Source organism: Eumetopias jubatus, unplaced genomic scaffold, assembly GCF_037043125.1.
Source record: "Eumetopias jubatus isolate StellerSeaLion01/CBP00866 unplaced genomic scaffold, mEumJub1_p1.0 scaffold_7, whole genome shotgun sequence".
NCBI lineage: Eukaryota > Metazoa > Chordata > Mammalia > Carnivora > Otariidae > Eumetopias > Eumetopias jubatus.
The window spans coordinates 49869267-49878677 of record NW_028274813.1 but is presented as its reverse complement, the minus strand read 5'-3'; the positions used below and the strand labels follow the sequence as shown (position 1 = coordinate 49878677).

At 35.1% G+C, this 9411-nt stretch overlaps 1 pseudogene; it reads right to left on the bottom strand.

Moving 5' to 3' along the window:
- Positions 1-2501: 2501 nt before the first annotated feature.
- LOC114207876 (ubiquitin-conjugating enzyme E2 D3-like) lies at positions 2502-2974 on the bottom strand (annotated as a pseudogene).
- Between the last annotated feature and the right edge of the window lie 6437 nt (positions 2975-9411).

Genomic DNA, 9411 nt, shown 5'->3' with positions numbered 1-9411 from the left:
TTAAAATGACAAAGAAGACATTTTAATTGAACTAACAAATAAAAGTGGAAAAGTTAAAGACAACTTTTTATATTTAGAGTTACAAGTTTCCTAGTCTTAGAGTAAAAATATGTTTTCTTTTCAGTTTCTTCTCAAGGACTCCTACAGACTCTGACCCAGAAAACCTGCCACAGTAAGTGCATTTCTTTGTCTGTGAGGTTGATATCAACAACACGTAAGGCTCCAGGGTTTTGTTTTGTTTTGTTTTGTTTTTTTAAAGGAGACAAATGGCTTTATGTTGGAAACACATGGTGTTATTTGCAATAAGGTCAAGAAAAATGAAGAAGTGAGGAGCTATGGATGGGGCTGGGAAGATGTCTTCTCTACTAGGTTTAAATAGTTGCTGTAGAGATTATTCATTTACAATTAGCAAATATTTTGTTTCCTTGATACCATGATTTTGCCTATGATTTTTTTTTCTTTGATAAGATTAAGAATCCAATGAGGCTAATGAGTTCCAAAATGTATAAACCTTCCCCTGACACACATACACAAGAAATGTGTATTTAGTAGGTACCTATATGCACACTATACCCTGTGAAACTAGAAGCTTCACACAGGCGGAGCTGGGTGCTATTGTGAACCAAGATTTCCACTATTGTTTGAGCCCCAGTGAAAACTATCCTTGTGTTTTTATGATAATTCATATTTCTACAATTAGGAAATCACTCCTGGAATTTATGAGATTGTTTCTCATTTTGACATGGATGTATTTGGGGAGACTGCCAAAAGACAAAGATCTTTTATTGTGCATTTATTACTTTGCATGAGTTAGATTCTTCTTCCTCTTCTCTTCTCCCTGTCGCCCTCCCTCTCCACCTCTCCCTCCTTATTTCTTTTACTCTCCTCTCCGTTTCCTTCTTTCTGTTTGCTTCTTTGTCCATGTCTGAAATCACTATGTGATCACTCAGTGTTCCCAGAGAGAATGGAAAAAGCACAAAACCTCTCACTCTTTGCAAAGATCTCTCATTCTAGCCAAAAGAACCTTGCATGTATAGGCTGTTTAATTCTAGCCAAATGTAAATATCAGACTCTTGTTCTAAGAGGTTGTGTGTTCCACCAGAAGATTCATGGCTAGGTGTCATTGGAATGGTTACCAATTCTAGCTCTCTCAACAATAAACTTGAGAAAACTGATCATTGGTTCTGCCTCTGCTTTCTCTTCAATGAAGTGAAGATACTACCAGTTGTGTGTAAGGTAAGGTCATCTTTCAGCTGCAGCTGGTGTGCTCTGTGCTAATCTCCAGGAATGCCTAGAAATCTGGGACTGACACTGGATAGGAATGGAGATGTGTTAGTTACTAATAAAGTGCAATTCACAGTTTGAAATTCCCATATAGTATAGGTGCCCAGTGCTAAATTGCCCACACTGTTTTGGGATGAATTGAAGATTTATACTTGGTTCAATCTGCACAGCCTGGCTTTAGCTACATAACCAGTAAGGTATAAAAAATACTGTTGTAGGGGTGCATGGGTGATGCAGTTAGTTGAGCTTCTGACACTGGCTTTCAGCTCAGGCCATGATCTCGTGTCGTAAGATCGAGCCCTGCCGTGGGTCTCCATGCTCATCACACAGTCTGCTTGAGATTCTCTCCCTTTCCCCTCTGCCCCTCCTGCTGGTGCTCTCTCTCTCTCAAATAAATAAATCTTTAAAAAAAAAAAAGTACTGCTGTAAATTTTTGACTGGGCAACCCTGAAAGCAAGATACCTTGCATGTCTTATTGATTTATAATCTGATGAAATGAACATCTGCAATTGAGAATAAACATGGGACCGCACCTGGAAGCATCAGACCTTCTATGATGGTATGTTCTTCTTTCTCCTAATGTGCCGTACTTTTTACTTTCACTAAAGCTTTTTGTCAGTACACCCTATGGAGACTTGTGAGTCCTACCAATTATCAGGCCCTTTGTAACTGATGCACTTGAAACTTTTCAGATATAGTTGAGAGGTTGATTTAGATTTTTTCTTCTTCCTTGCATTCACTCTGACTAGAGTAAACATATTTGCAAAATGGAACATAATGGAAATAGTAATAAAGGGTTTGTTCTTATCTTCAAAGCTGTTCAGCATGTAAACCACTTTAGAGAAATATCAGATTATAAAATATGAGGGTACATAATTTCTCAAAGAATTTTTTTTGGGAAAAAATAAAACCCTTCAAACACTAGCAAGTGGTGTTTGACATTTATTTTGACTTGGCAAAACAGATTTTTTTTGGCCATAATATATTGTGTATTTTGATGCTTAGTGTTATATTATTGTCTTTCCTAAAAATCTGCAAATAAGACCTTTTAAAATTAAATTAAGCTGTTCCCAATTTATAGGTAGTAATTTTAGTTCATATCTTAGTGAATTTAAGAGTCTGTAAGTGCCTGTTTGGCAGTGCTTCACTAAAATTTGAGCAAATTGAGTGGAGACCTTTTTTTCTTTTTAACAGTAATTTAATGTTTATTACAGCTATAATGCAGGTTATTCTGACTTTAAGGTAGCATCACATGGCATACTTCTGAGTCCATTCCCGAGATACTCTGTTGTATTTATCCCTGTCTGTTTTAAAGATCGGTGCAATCTCTGGCACTAGGAGGTCATCTGGGTTTGGATCACATAGCATTGAACAAATGGATAAATTTATCCCTGTCTGTTTTAAAGATCGGTGCAATCTCTGGCACTAGGGGGTCATCTGGGTTTGGATCACAAAAAGACTTTAGATCTTTTATGGATCTAAAGTCCATAAAAGAACTTTAGAAATAGTTTAAGCAGGGTTAATATCAAGACAAATGCTGCCATTACTGTTAATATTTGGATGATAAATTCTTGTTTTAATGCAACCTTAGGTAGTTTGAAAGGGTAGTCTGTAGGAAAATGAATTGTCAAAAAGAATACCCTCCTTGATATGGGCTGTCATTAGGTCCCATAATTGTGGCTTACCAATGAAACACATCATCCCCAACTGGACCTTCAGAACATTGGCTGGAAGGTCATGGGCCAAATACCAAAATACCCTTTAAGTCAGTCTTAGTTTATAGTTATTTTGTATTCATTCTTATTAAAGCATTTTAAAATAATGCTTTATTTTATTGTTTATTTTCAATGCCTTCTAAAAGAATTATCATTTGCTGTCCCTATCACCTTTCTATAAAAGCCAAAATCACTGAAGGATGCATTTTAGCATTTGAAGTCCTCAGTAGTATTCATAAAATGAATATTAAAAGACACATTGTATTTTTTATTATCCTGAAAAAAGAGGATATTATGACTTCCGTGCCAATTGTCAAACTCCACTTTGGTAAAGAATACATGCATATATTTATAATACATTATACTACACACGCAAGCACACACACATGTTAATTTTTAATGCCATGTTTTCAAACTGGACAACAAAAGGAGAGATACTAATAAAGACTATTTGCTACTTTAAACTTTTCCCTATGTTTTTAATTTTAATCCTGAATCTCTTAAAAGAAATGATATCAGGTGCTCCTGGGTGGCTCAGTTCATTAAGCGTCTGCCTTTGGCTTGGGTTGTGGGTTGTGATCTCGGGGTCCTGGGATTGAGCCCCCCATCAAGCTCTCTGCTCAGCGGGGAGTCTGTTTCTCCCTCTCCCATTCCCTCTGTGCTCTCTTTCCCTCTCTCACTCTCTCTCAAATAAATAATTAAAATCTTAAAAAAAACTGATATCATATACATCCACATTAAAGCTGCACCAATATAATTTCATTTAGGAGACAGTGATTTCTAGCTCCCAGGGTTCAGGACACAGAAGAGGTTTTAACACATTCTTTTCAGTTTATACTACCCTATCCCCCCACTTCACATTTTATATTCCTACGATTGCCTGAATAGAAATACTTGTATCTTTTTCTTTTGAAAGAACACTGTGCTATCCTATTTTCTGAGATAATACTGCAACATTTTCAAAGTGATATTCACTTGCGCTCTCTTGATCTCTCCAATTAAACTGCTTTTACCTTTTTTTACCTTTGAAATCAACTTCACTTTAAAAAATATCCCAAGGAAACTTCAAGCACAGAAAAACTCAGCTGTGATAAATCAGTTTCTAATGATAAAGAAGTTTGGCTCCATCTATAAATATTTCAGTTGTTGTTTGACTAGATTTATCAGTCTAAAGAAAACAGAAATGTACTTTTTCTCATCTTCATTAGATCATAGTTTTTATTAGGCTTGGATGTTGAATGCCAGATGCATTCAATGAAAACAAGATTGATTTATCATCTTCATTGTAAAGTGGTGATATCTAGTGAGAATACAAGTAAATAAATGTTTTGCCTTTGAAGTAAATTAAGGGAATTATAGTCAATATATTCTCTAGAAACTTGTAGTAAACTTGAAGGCTATCTTGAGGAAAAGACCAGATATTGGACACAGTAACCCAAAGAATGAAGAATAAGAGTATCCCTCTACCTACTTAGAAGAACAAGGAGAAATAAGCTTCAACATAGTCTTCAAGCCCATTTTATCATGAAAACAAACAAAGCAAAACAAGAATCTAGTATTTTTACCTTCTACTATAAGTAGACAAACTAAAAGGGCTTATGTCATAGCGTAAATATATGAGATCTCTCATGTCCTGAACATGAAAAATGATATAAAATTTTAATGGTTTATTCAATATATTGTCAAATTTTAGCTGAGTGTGTGTGAATATGATGACTTTCAGAATCCTCCCAGCTCCACAAGATGCTGAGTCTATCAAAGTATCACCTTTCACTGTTTGATGTGGTTATAACTGCAAAACAACCTTCCATCATGTACAACAAAAACAGACTTCAAAAAAACTAGATGAAGCTAGGAATGTTTAATCTAAATTCATTTTACAGAAGTAGAGAAAAAAATAAAATTTTGCAGTGCTTGGGTTTCTTTTTTTTCTCATATAAAAGTAATTTCATTTTTTAAAATAAAAAATGTCATTAGATAATTTTTTACGTCTCAGTGGTTTTGTGTAGCTTTGAGCAATGTACAATATGTTCTCCTTTCCTTGAGGTTGTCTGATATAAGTGAATTTGTGGTGGTATAAATATATTAAGGGGAACGGATGTTTCACTGTTTAAAAATCGCTAACATCAACACTTCCCTAAAAGGCAAGAACAGAAAAAAGGGGAAAAACAGTTTATCTTATGTGTAAATTGTCCTCTTTACCCAAAACAAATGTACCCGAAAATAAACAGCTTCATTTTCATAATAGCCCTATTTAACCAAAATATAACACAAAAACAGCAGATAATTGGTAAATTTTAAGTCTACAGTATATGTCTATATATAGCAATACATTAAATCATTACATATTTACAAAGAAGGAATGGTAGCCTCAAGATGGGCCAATTCCCTTTGAAATGCCCACAACCAAATGGTTTAAAAATTATCAACTTTTTCATATTTATTTCTGATATACAGATTCATGCTTCCCTTATGATAATGAGATTATTACAAAATATCCCTTAATAAAACCTCCCTCTATCAATCTAAAATTTATAGCCAACACTTTATACCAGTTCTTTCAGGTATAATACTGAAACCAAAATAATTATGTCTATATAAGATACAACACAAAAATGAAATTGGGTGTTATAGTGCTATCTCTCAGAATAGTAACACAAATAGCAAATAATAAATATTATAAAAATAATAAGAAAGCTATACATAGGACTTACTCTGTGCCTGGTACTACTGATTATAATATCAGATATATTTATTTGATCTAATTGTTGAGGTGCAGTTATTATTTCATCCACTATAAAAATGAGAAAATGGAGCCACAGATATTAAGCAATTTGTTAGGGTTAACCACCTAGAATACAGTAAAGCTAGGATCTGAAACAAAGTAGCTTATTTCTAGAGACCTTCTGAACTATTCTGCTGTCCCACCTGCCTATAGAAATAATGTTTTTAAAGGCATAAGTAATTTCTGATACTTTTGTAACTTATTTGGACTTAGTAACATATTTCTAGTCTTTTGAATATTTTACTTCATTCTATTTGTTTCTTACCGTTGCTGTAACAAATTACCACAAACAGTAGCTTAAAAAAGCAACACATATATTATTCTGGAGCTTGGAAATCTGAGATAACCTTACTGGCCTAAAATAAAATTGGCAGGGCTTCATGCCTTTCTGGAGGCTCTAGGAGAGAATCCATTTTTTTTTTTAAGATTTTATTTATTTATTTGAGAGAGCATGAGAGCATGAGAGGGGAGAGGTCAGAGGGAGAAGCAGACTCCCCGCTGAGCAGGGAGCCAGATGCGGGATTTGATCCCAGGACCCCAGGACCATGACCTGAGCCGAAGGCAGTTGCTTAACCAACTGAGCCACCCAGGCACCTGAGAATCCATTTTCTTGCCTTTTCCAGCTTCTCAAGGCTGCCCTCAGTCGTTGGCTTGTGGCTCCCTTACATCTACAATGGCCAAGAGAATATTTCACTGCACTCACAGAATAATCCAGAATAATCCCTTTATTTTAAGGTCAGTTGATTAACAACCTCAATTTCATCTGCAACCTTAATTGCCCCTTGTCATGTAGTAGAACATATTCAAAATTTCAGGAGGTTAGAACATATGCCTCTTTGGGGACCATTACTCTGCCTACCATACTCATGACATATTTATACTGGGTATTTTGTATGTGTGCTTGTGTGTGTATGTGTGTGTGCAAAACATCATCATCACAATTTAATGCGAGGTTAAATCAATTATCCCCTTAATTGTACCTTCAACATTTTTGTTTATAAGTCTAAAATTTAGACAAGGTTACCTGTATTAACCACTCATATATTTGGTTTTTGCCAGAAATCGCCGTTTGGTCAGTGAAACTATAGCAAGGCATGGCAGGTTTATCTACTCTCCCAGACTCTTGGGAGCCACACCTGGTAATAATGGTAATTTTAATACTTAACCTGATTCTCTGGTGTAAAGTATAAAATCTTCAAGAGTAGAATTCTGTAAGTATTTGTGAAAACCGATTACATTTTGATGACAAGTCTGTTATTATCCTGGGTCACTTGCTTACATTTACTTTGCTTTCTTTTATTAAATTTTCCTCACGAAAAAGGAAAATTTATATATATATATATATATATATATATATATATATATATACACACACAATTTAAACAAACACATATCCTTATTGTGTCTCCAAAATGTTGGATTTGAACATGATTAAGAAGAGCACTCTTTGTATTGGTATACTTTGTATCTAATATTAAAGAGTAGAAGAAACTGCTCTAAATATTTATTTGGGTAGTAAGTTGAATCATATTTGACTTTTTGCTCCATTTTTAAATCATGGCTTATAATTCAGAACCAACATAATCCAATAATTCTCAACATAAAGAGAACACTTATTATCAAGCTGGAAAATTTTCTCTACATTGTATAATGATTCCTGAGGGAAATTTTATTTAGGGTTCAAGTCCTCTCTTGGAAATAATGACCTAGAGATATATGTATACATACAAACAAATATTAGACAGAAAATAATCACTGTAAACACCCATATGTATGACCCACATTATATGGTGATCATGTGACTATGTGGTGTCAACGAAAAAAGGATTAAATAGAGTTTTAAAAATGATTTTAGCCTGGGTCCATGAATTGAGGTGCATAAATGCATGGAGCAGCTTTTCTAAACTTTGTTGTTGTTGTTTTAAATGATCACTTCCTAAGGAACCTTTCTAAATATACTGGTCTTTTTTTTTTTTAAAGATTTTATTTATTTGACAGAGAGAGACACAGTGAGAGAGGGAACACAAGCAGGGGGAGTGGGAGTGGGAGAAGCAGGCTTCTCGCCGAGCAGGGAGCCCCCTGCGGGGCTCGATCCCAGGACCCCGGGGATCATGACCTGAGGCTCCCAGGCGCCCCTAAATATACTGTTCTTAATCACTTCTTTTCTTTCATGAAATTTTAATACTATGATTTACTGTATATCTGTTTATACCCTTTGAAGGGCCACACACTAAGATGCCATTACACCCCCCCCGCCCGCCATCCCCAAACAATTTTCACATCCTTGGAGATAGTATCATCCCCATTGAAAATACATAAGCATAGAGTGACAGCAATGGAAGGAAGCTCAACAGGCTGTTTTCAAAACCCTTTATTTTGCTGGCAGGAAGTTGGGACACAGAGAAGGAAATTGATTTCTCTAAAATGATACATACTTACTAGGTAGTATGGATAAAATAAATATAAGGCATGGAATATGGCCAATTTGCTTCTATATACAAGTAATATTGATCAAAACAAAAAGCACTATGGGAAAGAAAAAAATCCATAAGTACTTACATGATAACTAAGTGATGTAACTGTCAGGACACTGAAGGTATTACTTCTCAGTCTGATATTCTGATATAAACAGAATGCCACATTATTTGAAAATTCAAAAACTAAGCATTACTTGTTTGATAATGTATAATAGAAAAAAATTCCTTTGAGAGAAGCTCGGCCACAGAGACTTACAAATTCCAATAGAAGGCAAGGCTTGTTTAAAGGTCAATCACACGTATACTCTTGGTATTTTCCCTGAGTTAGAGCTTGTTCAACAAAGTAAGGAGTTCACAACTGTCAGATGCTGGCATTTCAAAGGGTAAAAGACATCTTTATGAAATAATCAGGACAAAAATCTCCTCATGCAAAATAATGTATTAAATATCACCTGGAAAAAGAGTATTAAAATTTTTCTTCCACCTATTTATGAAAAAGTATCTCCTTTCTTAGAGTAATAAAAATAAATAAAAATAAATCACAATCAGGAAGTAAACTGCCATTTGAAGTTAATGTCTTCATATTCTTGATCTAAGTGATTGCAAAATATTTTGCAGAAGATTATTGTTAAGATCAGAGCAATAAGCAATGTACAATGATTAAATTCCAACATGTAGAGAGAGAAAAAATAAGCCATGTTCCTTGGTCATAGGCATAGATTGTATCTGGCAGGCAACTGCATACATTTCTAGCTGGGAGCACTAGACCACTAATTAAAACTACCAGGATTCTTCTAGCCTACTAAAGTATTCTAAATTTCTTCATGCTACATGCTTTAATTTTAATACCTTCCTAAATGGTTTAGGAATACCTGTTGTAAAGTAATACAAGTAGTGTGGATCTCATGGAGAAAACATAATAGTTATAGTAAGTGGTAATATGTAACAACACAAAGCAGGTATTTAAAATTTGAAGGAGGGTGCCAGGGTGGCTCAGTCGTTAGGCGTCTGCCTTCGGCTCAGGTCATGATCCCAGAGTCCTGGGATAGAGCCCCACATCCGTCTCCCTGCTCCGCGGAAAGCCTGCTTCTCCCTCTCCCACTCCCCCTGCTTGTGTTCCTTCTCTTGCTGTGTCTCTCTCTGTCAAATA